Here is an 18794-nt window from a genome sequence, read left to right as displayed (position 1 = left end):
TCTTGTACAAAAATGATACACATTAACCACTTGCCAATCGATCGCTGCATATATACTGCGGCAGGCTGGCTTGGCTGCACGAATCGATGTACTGGTACGTCAGTTCAGAGGAGCGGTGCTGGGGGGGGGGGGGGGGGGGGCGAGCACGCTTTCACCCCCACTAGACAACAGGGATGCCGATCCACGGGACCGGCGGCTGCGATTGCAGCCGGCCACTCACGATTGCTCCCTGCTGAGAGAGAAGAACGGTCGGCTGTTGTAAACACATCTGACCATTCTTCTCCCTGAAATGATCTTGGTGTCATTGGGAGAAATAGTGCCCTATTCTTGGTGTCAGTGGGAGGAATAGTGCCTCATCATTGGTGTCAGTGGGAGGAATAATGCCCCATCCTTGGTGTCAATGGGAGGAATAATGCCCCATCCTTGGTGTCAGTGGGAGGAATAGTGCCCTATTCTTGGTGTCAGTGGGAGGAATAGTGCCCCATTGTTGGTGTCAGTGGGAGGAATAGTGCCCCATCATTGGTGTCAGTGGGAGGAATAGTGCCCTATTCTTGGTGTCAATGGGAGGAATAATGCCCCATCCTTGGTGTCAGTGGGAGGAATAGTGCCCTATTCTTGGTGTCAGTGGGAGGAATAGTGCCCTATTCTTGGTGTCAGTGGGAGAAATAGTGCCCCATTCTTGGTGTCAGCGGAAGGATAGTGCCCCATCCTTGGTGTCAGTGGGAGGAATAGTGCCCCATCCTTGGTGCCAGTGGGAGAATTAAAGCCCCATCCTTGGTGTCAGCGGAAGGATAGTGCCCCATCCTTGGTGCCAGTGGGAGGAATAATACCCCAACCTTGGTGCCAGTGGGAGGAATAGTGCCCCATCCTTGGTGCCAGTGGGAGGAATAGTGCCCCATTCTTGGTGCCAGTGGGATGAATAGTGCCCCATCCTTGGTGTAAGTAGGAAGAATTGTGCCCAATCCTTGGTGCCAGTGGGAGAAATAATGTCCCATCTTTGGTGTCGGTGGGAGGAATATTGCCCCATCCTTGGTGCCAGTGGGAGAAATAATGTCCCATCCTTGGTGTCAGTAGGAGGAATAGTGCCCCATCCTTGGTGTCATTGGGAGAGATAGTGCCCCATCATTGGTGTCAGTGGGAGGAATATTGCCCCATCCTTGGTGTCAATGGGAGGAATAATGCCCCATCCTTGGTGTCAATGGGAGGAATAATGCCCCATCCTTGGTGTCAGTGGGAGGAATAGTGCCCCATCATTGGTGTCAGTGGGAGGAACTATGCCCCACTGTTGCTGAAGGTGGGGGGAATAATGCCCAAGGGCTTGGTAAAAGCAAGCAAAGGACGGTATCTGGGCCCTGGGTCACCACTGTTCTAGGAGTACGCGTTTCTTGGTCCCTTGAAGGGTTAGTCCATGCAAAACGGTTCTTTGAGTTTTTGGTAAATGCTGAAGACATCCCCAGACAGCCGATCAGTGAGCTGGGTGAGGGGGACACATGGTGGTCCTATGAAGGCGACATAAACTACGAGAGGGAGTTCTCAATGATAGCATTTCCAATAAATATTAGTAGCTGTCCAGTAACTCTGCCCACCCACCACTCCATCAAGATAACCTTCAAGATATCTAAATACGACTCATAGCTTCCTTCCTGTGTTTGTGCTACTCGCTGCCCTACATTTATTACAGACCGAATGTTAGAAGGTTTTAGTGGCTTCCTCCTCTTCTATTCAGATTTATATGTCTGTGTAATAAACACTTTAGCCAACCCCCCCCCCCCCCCCCCACTTCCACGACTTCCTTCTTGTACTCAGTGTTCCAGTTGAGCTTAAAGTAAATAAATTGACCTTAACGTGGGGTTAAGCCAAGGCTTAGGCCCAACAACTTTGCCATATTTGGTTGTTGACCTTGTCCAATTATGGCCAAGTGAGTTTGAATGGAACCTCGATTCAACCCTTCATAAATTTAGGCCAAAACCCATTCTGCTACACGTCTTCGGTAAAACCCTAACTGCGTTTTTGGGGCACTATAGTAGTGGGGACACCAGTATAGTTTTGATCAAGCTACTGATCAGTACAGACATTGTACTAACGATGGCAGTGATCAGCGACTGGGGTCTTATAGACCCCAGATTCCTCCATAAAGAGTACCTGTCACATGCCTTTTGCTGTCACAAAGAATGTGACCACAACAAAAGTGATTAAAAACAATAGCATGTTAGGTATCTATTTATTTGGCGTAACATCGGCTTTTATATTTTACAAACAAATGGTTATGTATTGTGTTTTTTTGCATTAAAAGTGTATTTTTTCCCAACAAATTGCGTTTAAAAAAAACGCTGCCGTGTGACAAAAAATTGCTACACCCACCAATTGATTCTCAGGCCTGAGGCCTCTGCTTTAAAAAATAAATAAATAAGTATATATATATATATATATATATATATCGTTTGGGGATTCTAACAAATTTTCTAGCAAAAAATACAGGTTTTTACTTTTACACAAAAAGTGTAAAAAAAAAAAAAGGCCTGGAGGTTATATATATATATATATATATATATATGGCGACTAATAACTTCTTAAAATATCTTTCTTATCCACTAAGGGGGGAGGGATTCTTCCCAATGACCTTCATGATGAGGCCTCTGCTTTAAAAAAAAAAAAAAAAAAAAAAAAAATATATATATATATATATATATATATATATATATATATATATTTTTTTTTTTTTTAACTTTTTGGGATTCTAACTAATTTTCTAGCAACAGGTTTTACCTTTAAACAAAAAGTGTAAAAAAAAAAAAAAAAAAGCCTGGAGGTCACGTGGTTATATAAGGCAACGAAGAACTTATATTTTTGATTCACTAAGGGGGGTGGGGGGAGGGATTCTTCCCAAAGACCTTCATGATGAGGCCTCTGCTTTAAAAAAAAAAAAAAATATATATATATATATATATATATACTGTTTATATATATATATATTTTTTTTTTTTTTTTTTTTTTTACTTTTGGGGATTCTAACTCATTTTCTAGCAACAGGTTTTACTTTTAAACAAAAAGTGTAAAAAAAAAAAAAAAAAAAGCCTGGAGGTCAAGTGGTTATATAAGGCAACGAAGAACTTATATTTTTGATCCACTAAGGGGGGTGGGGGGAGGGATTCTTCCCAAAGACCTTCATGATGAGGCCTCTGCTTTAAAAAAAAAAAAATATATATATATATATATATATATTATATACTGTTTATATATATATATATTATATACTGTTTATATATATATATATATATATATATATATATATATATATATATATTTTTTTTTTTTTTTTTTACTTTTTTTTTTTTTTTACTTTTGGGGATTCTAACTCATTTTCTAGCAACAGGTTTTACTTTTAAACAAAAAGTGTAAAAAAAAAAAAAAAAAGCCTGGAGGTCAAGTGGTTATATAAGGCAACGAAGAACTTAAAAAAAATATATTTTTGATCCACTAATGGGGGTGGGGGAAGGGATTGACCTTCATGCTAATAAACCATTGACTGTAGACACAGTAAGTATCAGCAGGGCTTCCTTTGGACTGGAAAGTTATTTCAAGGGTTCCTCCATGTGCTCTAATGACCAGCAACCTACCCATACGTCGCTGGACTTTCGATGGTTATACCGGGGTGATGCCTATTACCTGCATGCATCATCCCAGTGCCGTTGTTTAGACCTGGCAGTCAGCTCTCTTGTACTAGAAATCAAAGTATCTAACTAAGCAGCAGGAGGTGGCGTCCCCCTCCTCCCGTGGATTGGCTTTGACTACCCATACGTTGCTGGACTTTCGATGGTTGTGCCATCACGGTAGAGCTGCACGATTAATCGTATGAAAATCGCGATCTCGATAAACCCCCCTGACGATCTAAACCTGACATATGCTCGATTCTTTGCATAGCTGAACAGCTGTGGAAAAAAAAAAAAAAGCCTCCTGCAAACGCCTATCAGCTAAGTGCCGGTTCACACTGCAGCGACGCTACCTCGCACCGCGACCTCGGAGGTCGCGGTGCGAGCAGCGTGCCGCGACCTCGGAGCGGCCGCCACGGACTTCATAACATTGAAGTCTATGGCGGTCGCCTCCGGGTCGCCCCAAAGAAGCTCCGGACCCTTTTTCTAGGACGGAGCGACTTGTGTCGCTCCTATTAGAACGGGTCCGCAGCTTCCCTATGGGAGGCGACCTGCGGCGACCTGTGAGGCGACCAGGTCGCCTCACAGGTCGCCCTAGTGTGAACCGGCACTAAGTCTCCCAGTAACTATAAACAAAATGATTACATTGTATCTTTTCCTTCCCTCTGCCAGGGAGAAAGGAAGTTTAACCTCTTAAAGACTAGACCTTTTTCTGACACTTGTTGCTTGCAAGTTAAAATCAGTTTTTTTTTTGCTAGAAAAGTACTTAGAACCCCCAAACATTTTATATATTTTTTTAGCAGAGACCCTACAGAATAAAATGGCGATTGCTGTAATATTTTATGTCACACTGTATTTGCGCAGCAGTCTTTCAAACGCAATTAATAGACTTTAATGAATAAAAAAAAAAAACGTAACAGTAAAGTTATCCCAATTTTTTTTTGTTACACAGAGAATCGTGATCTTTATTCCAAGCTAAAAAATCATGATTCTCATTTTGGCCAGAATCGTGCAGCTCTACATCACAGTATAACCATCCAAAGTCCAGCAACGTATGGGTGGACCTGTACCTGCAGGCATCATCAACCACCAATTGATTCTCAGGCCTGCTTTAAAATATATAACGTTTGAGGATTCTAACTATTTTTCGAGCAAAAAAATACAGGTTTTTCCTTTAAACAAAAAGTGTAAAAAAAAAAAAAAAAAGGCCTGGAGTGGTTATATAAGGCAACAAAGAACTTCTTAAAATATCTTGTTGATCCACTCTTGATTCAAAGTATGAGAGCTATTTATAGCACGTTCCTCATGCTTGTTGGGGCATTACTGTTATGAAAATGGTGCAATCGACAGTAACAAGGAAATTGTAAAAGTGGAGACGAGTTTATCTTGTTCTGGAAGAAAAGCACACAGGAAGTCTGGATCACGCCGGTTTCTTAGTAAACATTGTGCCTCACTGAACATCCGATGGGAGATCATTTCACAAGAACTCACCAAGGCTGTCGAAACGTATACATACCATATACATCATCTCCGGTTCTGTACATAATGTACCCTTGTGCTGTAGACCGGTCCCACCAGAACTGATCAGTCCTATTTTTTTGCAAAAACATTGTCACAAAGATCTTCCAGAATGCTGGAAAACGTTCAGTTGACCCCCTCTCCCAATTATGATGTAACCCACGCAATCCACAAATGTAAACTATTCCGGACCTGTAGTGTGAATGGCGAGACCAACTGCTGAAGAACACCTACCTACTTTATCTGCAGATGATTCTTCTATAAGTGCCCACAATGGCCAGTCACATGTAACCAAACGCCTAGGTGTTTAGTCATTTTCTTTCTGTTGAAGAACAGGTCAACCCGACCGATATCTTCGCTTCAGTGAAGATTACATGTTGGGTCGCTAAGCTTCTATTAGCAGTTGCGCCAATACCGAAACTAAGCATTTGCATGAGTACTTAATAGGGATGCACCGATCCGATATTAGGATCGGATATCGGCGCCGATACTGCCACAATAGCTGGATCGATCAGTAAAATTAACCCATCCACGGGCCGATCCGGTTTTGCTGAGTCCCGGCTCAGCCGTCCCTTACTTATGGCGCTTTTCCACTGCATGGAACCGAACGGTTCGGCTCGCTTTTGTGCTTTTCCACTGCTGGTACCGCACGGTATGGTGTAGGGACGGTTCGGTACGGTAAGGCGGCGCTTTTCCACTTCATGGAACCGAATGGTACGGCTCTCAAAAACAGTACCACCTCGATTGTGGTTCCAAGAGGTACCATACCCCACAATCCTTTGCATGCAGTCACTACTAGCCACTGATTGGTCAGAGAATCCCACCCACCCCGTTGTTATCCCACCCACTTAACTTTAGCACTACTTTAGTGGAAAAGCAAACCATACCATACCGTACCGTACCAAACCGTTCCAACACCGTACCATGCGGTACCAGCAGTGGAAAAGCAAACCGGGCCAAGCAGGGCCGAGTAGAGCCGAGCCGGTACTTGCAGTGGAAAAGTGCCATTGGTGTAGTAGTAGTATGGGATGGGAGCCGCTACTTCCTGTATAGGTCCGGCTCACAGGCGGAGTGATATCAGATGCACTCCGCCTGTGAATGGAGGAGCCATACACATGAAGCAGCGGCTTTGCTCTGTACTGCAGCCGCATGCATATTGTGTATGTGTGTAGTTCTGGATCGGTATCGGTAATAGCAGAGACACGATGCCAGATATCGGTATCGGGACAAGAAAAGTCGGATTGGTGCACCCCTAGTACTTAAAGTCGCGTAAATGCTCCAATACTAAAACTCCTCATGTCACTGTTTCCCCCTTCTTCTTCTCCTCTGCCGCTCGATATCCTGTCAAAACAGCGAGTCCCCCTTAAAAAATGGCGCCTAAATCCACCTGGTATTGCGTCATTTCCGGTTTTGAAATAACGCGATGCCAGCAGCAGAGGAGAGCCGTTGACTCCTGGGACTGACGACACTGAAACGACCAGGAGTCAACGGGAGACCAGAGAGGATGTACCTCACCCTGGCGGCAAGGCCAGGAAGTGCGGGAAGATTAAACAAAATAAAGGTAGTTATATAAATAAAAAATTACACTAAAAATAGGTACCGGTAATTGGTATCACCGAGTACTTGAGAAAAAGTATTGATACTTGTACTTGTACACCTTCCTGCCTGGCCTATAGCGGATTGACGTCTGAGCAGTGACTTTACCATTTTGACTAGCCGTCATATTACTTCCTTCAGAATGGGCCACCCATGTGCTCCCCCGGGGGGGGGCACAGCGTGGCAATCGGTGGTGCGGTGTGTCCCTCGGGCAACGTGTGAGGAGAGGAGAGCCGATAATCGGCTCTTGACAGTATGGACATCTGCACTGATAATCAGTGCCCCGATTATCAGCGCAGCCCCATCAGTGATGCCCTCCTATCATTGCCCATTAATGCCGCCTATCATTGCCCATTAACGTCGCCTATCATTGCCCATGAATGCCGCCTATCATTGCCCATTATTGCCGCCTATCATTGCCCATTAATGTCGCCTATCATTGCCCATTAATGTCGCCTATCATTGCCCATTAATGTCGCCTATCATTGACCATTAATGCCGCCTATCATTGCCAATTAATGCCGCCTATCATTGTCAATTAATGCCGCCTATCAGTGTAGCCTCATCAGTGCACATCAGTAAAGGAGGAAAATTACTAATTTATAAAAAACATTTTGAAAGAAAGAAAAACATTTTTTTTCTCCAAATTTTAGGTCTTTTTTTGTTTGTTTAGCAAAAACATAAGAAACCCAGTGGTTATTAAGCCCCCGTTCACACTTAGGCGACCTGGTCGCCTCACAGGTCGCCGCAGGTCGCCTTCCATAGGGAAGCTGCGGACCTGTTCTAATAGGAGCGACACAAGTCGCTCCGACTTAGAAAAAGGGTCCGGAGCTTCTTTGGGGCGACCCGGAGGCGACCGCCATAGACTTCAATGTTATGAAGTCCGTGGCGGCCGCTCCGAGGTCGCGGCGCACTGCTCGCACCGCGACCTCGGAGGTCGCCACCCGAAGTCGGATCGCCCCTATGTGAACGGGGGCTAAATATCACCAAAAGAAATCTCAAGCTGTCTCAAAAAAATAATTAAAATTTTGTTTGGGTACAGTGTTGCATGACCGCGTCATTCAAAATGCGACAGCGCTAAAAGCTAAAACTTGGCCTGGGCAGGAAAGGGTGTGAAAGTACCCAGTATTAAAATGGTTAAAAAAACTGGTATTGGTGCATTCTTAAGCTTCTATGGCACAGGTCAAATGACCCGCTGCCATAGGTTTAAAATGGTGTCTCCAATAGATATCACATAACTGATCACTGGGGAGCTCTGTAGCTTTTATTTATTTATTTTTTTGCATTTAGACTGCGGAAGAGTTAGAACCTTGCAGGACTTGTTTGCTGTGTGTGTCCCCATTCTGTGTGTGTCCCCATTGAGAAGATGTTCCTTCACTTCCTGTCCCAGAGACACTACAGGAAGCTGAAAGCCCACGTCTGAAAGTTGGCACCAGAACAGGTGTTTTTAATGGACGATTTCCCAACCAAACATTTGGGAGTCCTTTTCACGTTTAACGCTATTGGCAATGGTCCCAGGACAAATAGTGAGGTTAGATCGCCCCGATAGGGACATGGAGAGCAATATTAAACTGACAAAAGGTTATAACCCTTCTGTACTAAAGCTGTGAAAAAAAAAATAAAGTTTTGGTTGGAAGTAACTTTTTGGCTTTAAAGGAGCAAAAGGGGCAAAGTGATAGCAGGTTATGGTTGGAATACAGGTCCGCCTTAAGCCTATATGTGCCCACACAGCAAGTTTCGCTATCTTGTGTACATTTTATATGCAAATTCTTACTGACCTGCATAACTTTCACTCGAAGTGTTTACAACGTGAAGGAAATACGTGAAGTTCAGCTGAGCAGGTTATGTAAATGAAGTCTTATGAGGGTGAATACCAGGAAAACTATCTGAACATCTGTTTCCGTGAAATGGACTGAACTTGGAACTGAAACACAACGTCTAGAAGACAGCTTGTCTGGGACTTCCCAGAGCTACCTTCTGATAGCCTTCGAAATTCCCTAAACATTCGTCAGTCCTCATTAACCTAGTCAAAGTATTGTTAGGAAACCGGTTGCTATTCGTATAGAAGGAGGAATATGAATTCCGAACAATTTGGACAATCTTAGACCCTATAGTTGGGGAGGAACTATAATGGCTCGTTTCCACTGAGTGGTACGGTTCGGTTCAGTACGGTACGGTTCGGAATGGTACACCTTGCGTTTCCACTGCCAATAGTACCCTTTCATGATAGGCGTGGTGTGGCAGGAAAGCTGTGATAGACAATTCTCTGTCAACCAATCAAAGTTCTGCAGAGTTTAGCTCCACCCTGTTGGTACGGTACTAATGTGCTTGGTACCCAACGAAAGGGTCCCAAAAAAGTGGTACGGTACGCTATTTTTGCTGTTTCCATTGTGAATGGTACCCTAATTCCGAACCGTACCACTTTTTTGGGACCCTTTCGTTGGGGTACCAAGCACATTAGTACCGCACCAACAGGGTGGAGCTACACTCTGCAGAACTTTGATTGGTTGACAGAGAATCGTCTATCACAGCTTTCCTGCCACACCACGCCTATCATGAATGGGTACTATTGGCAGTGGAAACGCAAGGTGTACCGTTCCGAACCGTACCGTACTGAACCGTACCGTACCACTCAGTGGAAACGAGGCATTAGACCCTATAGTTGGGGAGGAACTATAATGGCTCGTTTCCACTGAGCGGTACGGTACGGTTCGGTACCGTACGCTATTTTTACTGTTTCCATTGTGAATGGTACCCCAATTCCGAACCGTACCGTACCACTTTCTTGGGACCCTTTCGTTGGGGTACTAAGCACATTAGTACCGTACCAACAGGGTGGAGCTAAACTCTGCAGAACTTTGATTGGTTGACAGAGAATCGTCTATCACAGCTTTCCTGCTACACCACGCCTATCATGAAAGGGTACTATTGGCAGTGGAAACGCAAGGTGTACCGTTCCGAACCGTACCGAACCGTACCGTACCACTCAGTGGAAACGAGGCATTAGACCCTATAGTTGGGAAGGAACTATAATGGCTCGTTTCCACTGAGCAGTACGGTACGGTATGCTATTTTTGCTGTTTCTATTGTGAATGGTACCCTAATTCCGAACCGTACCGTACCACTTTTTTGGGACCCTTTCGTTGGGGTACCAAGCACATTAGTACCGTACCAACAGGGTGGAGCTACACTCTGCAGAACTTTGATTGGTTGACAGAGAATCGTCTATCACAGCTTTCCTGCCACACCACGCCTATCATGAAAGGGTACTATTGGCAGTGGAAATGTAAGGTGTACCGTTCCGAACCGTACCGTACTGAACCGAACCGTACCGTACCACTCAGTGGAAACGAGGCATAAGTCATAGCAGGACTTACTAACCAGGGGTCAATCCTGACTAATAAAAAAACAGAGCTTAGCAGCTGATCATTGGCTGTGCCATACAGGGCATTTCTAGAAGCAACGCACCCAAATCAAACATTTCAAATAAGAATGGGCCAGTGGCATTGCCATTTTTTACATGGGACTACCAAAGGTTGTAGTTCTGATTTTGATCTTTGCATCTTCGGAGGCTTTAGAGCCAACTTGATCATATCCAATCCAATAATAGAAAGCAATCCTTTTGAATTTTACATGGGACTACCAAAGGTTGTTGTTCTGATTTTGACCTTTGCGTCTTCGGAGGCTTTAGAGCCAACTTGACCATATCCAATCCAATAACAGAATGCAATCATTTTGAATTTGATCATTAACAAAATTTGGGCCATCTGCACTTCTACACCAACTGTCTCCAAACTTTCTAAGCAAAGGACCAGTTTATTGTCCTTCAGAGTTTAGGAGGGCCGGACTAGGGCTAGTGAGGGTAGAAAATGTCCTAGTGTCCAGTTGGAGTAATCAATGCCCTATCTTTGGTGTCAGCGGGAGGAACAGTGCCTCATAGTTGATGTCTGTGGAAGGAATAGTGCTCCATTGTTGATGTTAGTGGAATAGTGCCCCATTTTTGATGTCAGTTGGAGAAATAGTGCCACATCATTAGGGTCAATGGAAAGAATTCTGACCCATCGTTGGTATCAGTAGGAGGATTTTTGCCCTTTTCTTGGTGTCAGTGGGAGGAATGGTGCCCCATTGTTGGTGTCAGTTAAAAGAATTGTGCTCCATCGTTGGTGCCAATGAAAGGAATTCTGCCCCATCACTGATGCCTGTAGAAGGGATTGAACCTTTTTGTTGGTATCAGTGGGAGGATTAGTGTCCCATCATTGTTATCAGCAGGAGGAATTGTGCCCCATCATGTTTACCTTCCACTGAAACACAACATCTGGAAGACAGCTTTTCTGGGACTTCCCAGAGTTACCTTCCGATAACCTTGGAAATTCCCTAAACTTTCACCATTCCTCAGTTACCTAGTCAAAGTATTGGCAGGATATCGGTTGCTATTCATATAGAAGAAGGAATACAAAATTAGGTAATTTGGACAATTATAGACCTTATAGTTGGGGAGGAACTACAAGTCATAGCAGGGGTCAACCCTGATCAATAAAAAACAAGAGCTTAGTAATTGATCATTGGCAGGTCCATATGGGGTGATTACTAAAAGAGACGCACCCAAAACAAACATTTCAAGTAAGTATGGGCCAGTGGCACAGCCAATTTTGACATAGAGGTTCTATTTCTTAGGAGGCTTTAAAGCCAACTTGACCATATCCAATCTAATAATGGAAAGCAACCTTTTTTGAATTTGATCATAAAATAAATTGGGCCATCTGAACTCTTACACCAGGGATCTCCAAACATTGTAAACAAAGGGCCGGTTTACTGTCCTTCAAGCAATGCCCTATCTTTGGTATCAGTGGGAGAAATAGTGCCCCATCATTGACATCAGTGGGAGGAACAGTACCCCATCGCTGATGTTAGTGGGAGGAATAGTGCCCCATCGTTGATGTCAGTGGAACGAATTGAGCCCCATTGTTGGTGTCAATGGAAGGAATTTTGCCACATCGTTGGTATTAGTGGTGGGAATTCTGCCATATCATTGGTATCAGTGGTGGGAATAGTGCCGATTGTTGATGTCAGTGGAATGAATAATGCCCCATCGTTGGTGCCAGTTGGAAGGAATTGTGATTCATCATTGGTGCCAATGGAAGGAATTTTGCCCCATCACTGATATCTGTAGGGGGAATTGTGCCCTTTTGTTGGTATCAGTGGGAGGAATTGTGCCCCATCACTGATGTTAGTGTGAGGAATAGTGCCCCATCGTTGAGGAATTCAGCCCCATTGTTGGTGTCAATGGAAGGAAATTTGCCACATCATTGGTATCAGTGGGAGGAATTCTGTAACATTGTTGGTATTAGTGGTGGGAATTCTGCCATATCATTGGTATCAGTGGTGGGAATAGTGCCGATTGTTGTTGTCAGTGGAATGAATAGTGCCCCATCGTTGGTGCCAGTTGGAAGGAATTGTGATCCATCATTGGTGCCAATGGAAGGAATTTTGCCACATCACTGATGTCTGTAGGGGGAATTGTGCCCTTTTGTTGGTATCAGTGGGAGGAATTGTGCCCCATCACTGATGTTAGTGTGAGGAATAGTGCCCCATCGTTGAGGAATTCAGCCCCATTGTTGGTGTCAATGGAAGGAAATTTGCCACATCATTGGTATCAGTGGGAGGAATTCTGTAACATCGTTGGTATTAGTGGTGGGAATTCTGCCACATCATTGGTATCAGTGGTGGGAATAGTGCCGATTGTTGTTGTCAGTGGAATGAATAGTGCCCCATTGTTGGTGCCAGTTGGAAGGAATTGTGATCCATCATTGGTGCCAATGGAAGGAATTTTGCCCCATCACTGATGTCTGTAGGGGGAATTGTGCCGTTTTGTTGGTATCAGTGGAAGGAATTGTGCCCCATTGTTGATGTCAGTGGGAGGTATTCTTTCATATCGTTGGTGTCAGTGGGAGGAATTATGCCACATTTTTGGAGTCAGTGGATGAAATAGTGTCCCAAGGGCAGAATAAAGACAAACAAAGGGCCGCATCTGGCTCGGCTTCTAGGCCTCAGTTCGGAGACCACTGGTCTACACCTTCAGGCTACTGATGACCATCAAAAAATTCAATAGACCATTATTTAAGGGCACATAGATGTGGAACCAGTTCAGCTTGCTGGTTCACCTACGCCATTCTAGGTTTATCTATGATGGATCTACAAGCCTTAACATGAAAGGATATGGTGGGACAGATGAGCGTGTCCTGAAACTTTCTCTCTCAAGAAATGGATAACGAGTTCCCCATCTCCTAAATTCTACCGGCAGTCCTTGACTTACAAACATCCAACTTATATATGACTTATATATGACTCGTGCTTAAGAACGAAGGCAGCGTGACGTTACGCTGGTCCCAGAAATCGCCGGTCGGCCATCCTGCTGCTCACTGCATGCTGCCACCTACTGTCCGGTGGAACTGTCAGCAATTCTACATCACTGAATGGCCAGTTATTCCTTCCCTGGGCTATCCAAAACTTAAAAACAGGCTGGAGTTACACTGTTGAAACTTACCTACCTGTTGCAACTTAACATACAAATTCAACGTAATCTCTTGGCGCCGGCCACACACAAATATGCAGCCTCTCAGCGGGTGGGCTTCGGCGCCGAGTGGCCTGCCGATCGACACCCAATCAGCGTTCTCAGCCAATAGCTGAGGGTGATAACTGAGGTGTTATGGCGGGGGGCGTCCCCCTGTTAGAAACACAATAGCACAGCAGTGGAGATCACCGTACTAACATTGGATTGTTAGTACAGCGGCTCCTCCCGAGCGGTCAGTTTTTTTTTCGTTCAGCCCACTGGGTTGAAAGAAAAAAAAAAAACGAATAATGTGTACCAGGCTTTAGGGATCACTCACTTTTTCCCTTTGTCTCTCCTCAATGGGATCACATGTTCCCCGTCTTCTACATTCTACACCAGGGGTCTCCAAATGATGGCCCTTCAGTTGTTCAGGAACTACAATTCCCATCATGCCTAGTCATGTCTGTGAATGTCAGTGTTACAATGCTTCATGGGGCGTGTAGTTCCGAAACAGCTGAAGGGCCGAAGTTTGAAGATCCCTGCTCTACACCATTCCGCTGTTGATGTCTATTAAAGAGGTTGGCCACCACATTAGAAACTATTTCATAATTCAAAAGTACAGAAAATCTCAGAAAGAATGGAAATGCTGGGACTTATAGTCCAGCCACATGGTCACAGGTGGGCTTGTACTGAAACTTTTTGTTCCCATCTCAAGTCACATGCTCCCCCGTCTTCTAAATTCGATGCCGTCCCGCTATTGATGACTTTGAGGAGGACCACCGCATTAAGAGACCATTTGATCCTTTAAAGGCATACAAAATCTCAACATGAAAGGAGATGCTGGGACTTGTAGTCCCACCACAATTAAAGGGTCACAGATGTTCTCATCCTGAAAATTTCCATCCTCATTTCAAGTCACATAAATCCCAGTCGCCGCTATCGATGACTTTGAGGAAGACCAACATATTAAAGAGACAATATGGCCCTTTAAAGGCACAGAAAATCTCATTATGAATGGAGATGCTGGGACTTGTAGTCCCACCACAAATAAAGGGTCACAGATAGGCTTATCCTGAAACTTTTTGTCCTCATCTCAAGTCACATGCTCCTAGCTTCCGCTGTTGACTTTGAGGATGATCACCACCATACAAAGGAGCTCATATGATCCTTCAAAGGCACAAAAGATCTCCACATGAACAGGGATGCTGGGACTTGTAGTCCCACCACAACTAAAAGGGTCATGGGTGGGCTTATCCTGAAACTTTTTGTCCTCGTCTCCAGTCACATGCTCCCAGTCTCCGCTGTTGATGACTTTGAGGATGATCACCACCGAAAAAGGGCTCATATCCTTCGAAGGCACAGAAAAGCACACGGTGACCTGAGATGCTGAGACCTGTAGTCCTACCAAAGACAAAAAAAATTTCAGCATGAACAGAGATGCTGGGACTTTGAGTCCCACCACAACTAACCTGAAACTTTTTGTCCTCCTCTCAAGTCACATGCTCCCAGTCTTCGCTGTTGACTTTGAGGATGATCACCACCATATAAAGAGTTCATATGATCCTTCAAAGCCACAAAAGATCTCCACACGAACAGGGATGCTGGGACTTGTAGTCCCATCACAACTAAAAGGGTCACGGGTGGGCTTATCCTAAAACTTTTTGTCCTCGTCTCCAGTCACATGCTCCCAGTCTCTGCTGTAGATGACTTTGAGGATGATCAACACCATAAAACGGGCTCATATCATCCTTTGAAGGCACAGAAAATCACACGATGATCAGAGATGCTGGGACCTGTAGTCCCACCAAAGGCAAAAAAAAAAAATCTCAACATGAACAGAGATGCTGGGACTTGAAGTCCCACCACAACTAACCTGAAACTTTTTTTGTCCTCATCTCAAGTCACATGCTCCAAGTCTCCGCTGTTGACTTTGAGGATGATCACCACCAAATAAAGGAGCTCATATGATCCTTCAAAGGCACAGAAGATCTAAACAGGAACAGGGATGCTGGGACTTGTAGTCCCACCACAACTAAAGGGTCACGGTTTGGCTTATTCTGAAACTTTTTGTCCTCATCTCCAGTCACATGTTCCTAGTCTCCGCCGTTGATGACTTTGAGGATGATCAATGCAAAAAGGGCTCTTATCATCCTTCGAAGGCACAGAAAACCACACGATGACCTGAGATGCTGGGATCTGTAGTCCCACCAAAGACAAAAAACAGCAGGAACAGAGATGCTGGGACTTGTAGTCCCACCACAAGTAACCTGAAACTTTTTGTCCTCATCTCAAGTCACATGCTCCCATTCTCCGCCGTTGACTTTGAGGATGATCACCACCAAATAAAGGAGCTCATATGATCCTTCAAAGGCACATAAGATCTAAACATGAACAGGGATGCTGGGACTTGTAGTCCCACCACAACTAAAAGGGTCACAGTTTGGCTTATCCTGAAACTTTTTGTCCCTATCTCCAGTCACATGCTCCCAGTCTCCGATGTTGATGACTTTGAGGATGATCAACACCATAAAAAGGGCTCATATCACCCTTCAAAGGCACAGAAAATCTCAACACGAACATTATATAACAACTCATCCTTCTAAGGCACAGAAAATGACAGGATGACCGGAGATGCTAGGACCTGTAGTCCCTCCAAAGGCACAGAAAATCTAAACATGAATGGAGATGCTGGGACTTGTAGTCCCACCACAACTAAAGGATCAAAGGTTGGCTTATCCTGAAACTTTTTGTCCTCGTCTCCAGTCACATGCTCCCAGTCTCCGCTGTTGATGACTTTGAGGATGATCAACACCGAAAAAGGGCTCATATCCTTCGAAGGCACAGAAAACCACACGGTGACCTGAGATGCTGGGACCTGTAGTCCTACCAAAGACAAAAAAAATCTCAGCATGAACAGAGATGCTGGGACTTGTAGTCCCACCACAACTAACCTGAAACTTTTTGTCCTCATCTCAAGTCACATGCTCCCAGTCTTCGCTGTTGACTTTGAGGATGATCACCACCAAATAAAGGAGCTCATATGATCCTTCAAAGGCACAAAAGATCTCCACATGAACAGGGATGCTGGGACGTGTAGTTCCATCACAACTAAAGGGTCACAGGTTGGCTTATTCTGAAATTTTTGTCCTCGTCGCCAGTCACATGTTCCCAGTCTCCGCTGTTGATGACTTTGAGGATGATCAACACCATAAAAAGGGCTCATATCATCCTTTGAAGGCACAGAAAACCACATGATGACCGGGGATGCTGGGACCTGTAGTCCCACCAAAGGCAAAAAGGAAATCTCAACATGAACAGAGATGCTGGGAATTGTAGTCCCACCACAACTAAAGGGTCACAGTTTGGCTTATCCTGAAACTTTTTGTCCTCATCTCTCAAGTCACATGCTCCCAGTCTCCGCTGTTGACTTTGAGGATGATCACCACCAAATAAAGGAGCTCATATGATCCTTTAAAGGCACAGAAGATCTAAACAGGAATGCTGGGACTTGTAGTCCCACCACAACTAACCTGAAACTTTTTGTCCTCATCTCAAGTCACATGCTCCCATTCTCCGCTGTTGACTTTGAGGATGATCACCACCATATAAAGAGTTCATTTGATCCTTCAAAGGCACAGAAAATCTCAACACGAACGGGGATGCTGGGAATTGTAGTCCCACCACAACTAAAGGGTCACAGTTTGGCTTATTCTGAAACTTTTTGTCCTCTTCTCCAGTCACATGCTCCCAGTCTCCACTGTTGATGACTTTGAGGATGATCAACACCATATAAAAGAGCTCATATTGTCCTTCAAAGGCACAGAAAACCACATGGTGACTGGAGATGCTAGGACCTATAATCCCACCAAAGGCACAGAAAATCTTAACATGAAAGTAGATGGTGGGACATGTAGTCCCACCACAACTAAAGGGTCACAGTTTGGCTTATTCTGAAACTTTTTGTCCTCATCTCTCAAGTCACATGCTCCCAGTCTCCGCTGTTGATGACTTTGAGGATGATCACCACCATAAAGAGGGCTCATATCCTTCGAAGGCACAGAAAATCACACGATGACCGGAGATGCTTGGACCTGTAGTCCCACCAAAGGAAAAAAAAAAATCTCAACATGAACAGAGATGCTGGGACTTGTAGTCCCACCACAACTAACCTGAAACTTTTTTTGTCCTCATCTCAAGTCACATGCTCCCAGTATCCGCTGTTGACTTTGAGGATGATCACCACCATATAAAGGAGCTCATATGATCCTTCAAAGGGACAGAAAATCTCAACACGAACAGAGATGCTGGGACTTGTAGTCCCACCACAACTAACCTGAAACTTTATGTCCTCATCTCAAGTCACATGCTCCCAGTCTCCGCTGTTGATGACTTTGAGGATGATCACCACCATAAAAAGGGCTCATATCATCCTTCGAAGGCACAGAAAATCACACGATGACCGGAGATGCTGGGACCTGTAGTCCCACCAAAGGCAAAATAACATAAACAGAGATGCTGGGACTTGTAGTCCCACCACAACTAAAGGGTCACAGGTGGACTTATCCTGACAGCAGTCCTAGGATCTAATTATGGTGGCATCAACCAAACCAACCCAAAGTTCTTCCACCCATAGAAAAGAAGTGAAATAAAATATAAAATACAATGTATCACCCAACTTCCTCAACTAGAAATAGGAAATCCAACTTTCCCAGGACTCTGAGATACAATGTAAATGGATAGAATGTTGTAGGTAGGTGAGTGGAGATGTGTGATCTCCTATGTGTTCTCCTCCCGGGCTCAGTGCCCTCTTACCCGCCTGGATGTCCTCCTCTGCCCGCGTGTTCTTTGTGTCTCTGCCGCTCAGCATGGTGAGCCCGGACTTCCCAGCACAGCTTATGAGTCACAGTCAGTGGGTGGGAATCCCCGCAGTGACGTCACACTCCATATAGGGACATCCTGGGGAGAAGAGCAGCTGTCAGTGAGCAATGGGAGAGATCGCAGAGGGGGGAATGAATGGTACCCATGGTGGGGCAACTTCTGTAAAGGTGTTAATTAAATTGTCAGCTCTGTTGAATAGCTCCTCCCTCCCAACCGTTTTGCTTATAATGTTTATAAAAAGCCTTAAAGGAGCTTTTCACTCTACAGCCAGAGGAACTATCCACAGGTGGGCAGAGACCCCCCACTGGGACCCCCCCACTATGTGTTCTGGAGCTGAGAAAATAAAGCTCTGAATGGGATGAGGTTGATGAGATATGGGCACTTTTTTTTTTTTCCTGCGAACATTCGAACTGAAAAATCGTTCAGCAGAACATTCGATCTTGGCATCGTTGAGTCCAGGGCTGCTGTTAGAAATCGCGGGGCCCCATACTGACTACCTGGCAGGGCCCCCCCAATAAAATATTAAAGATATATTTAGCTAAAATGACAACAAAATCACTATTATCAGACACAAATATAACATAACTCCCATAATTCCTGCT

At 44.7% G+C, this 18794-nt stretch overlaps 1 protein-coding gene and 1 long non-coding RNA gene across 2 annotated transcripts in view; both read right to left on the bottom strand.

The window, feature by feature from the left end:
• Window positions 1-18199, bottom strand: part of LOC309567663 (protein BTG3-like) — a 32032-nt gene extending 13833 nt beyond the window's left edge. The window contains exon 1 of the mRNA XM_082273086.1: window positions 18127-18199. The gene's annotated coding sequence lies outside the window, so the exon portion shown is untranslated. The remainder of the gene's footprint in view (window positions 1-18126) is intronic.
• Window positions 16612-17882, bottom strand: LOC309568597. The gene is made up of 3 exons (XR_014226033.1): window positions 17837-17882; window positions 17648-17789; window positions 16612-16686 (listed from the first exon to the last, which is right to left on the bottom strand). It is a non-coding gene; the product is annotated as an uncharacterized lncRNA (long non-coding RNA).
• Window positions 18200-18794: the final 595 nt, after the last annotated feature.

This window comes from Pelophylax lessonae, assembly GCF_965119305.1.
Source record: "Pelophylax lessonae genome assembly, chromosome: 12".
NCBI lineage: Eukaryota > Metazoa > Chordata > Amphibia > Anura > Ranidae > Pelophylax > Pelophylax lessonae.
This window is presented reverse-complemented; position numbering and strand designations above follow the sequence as displayed.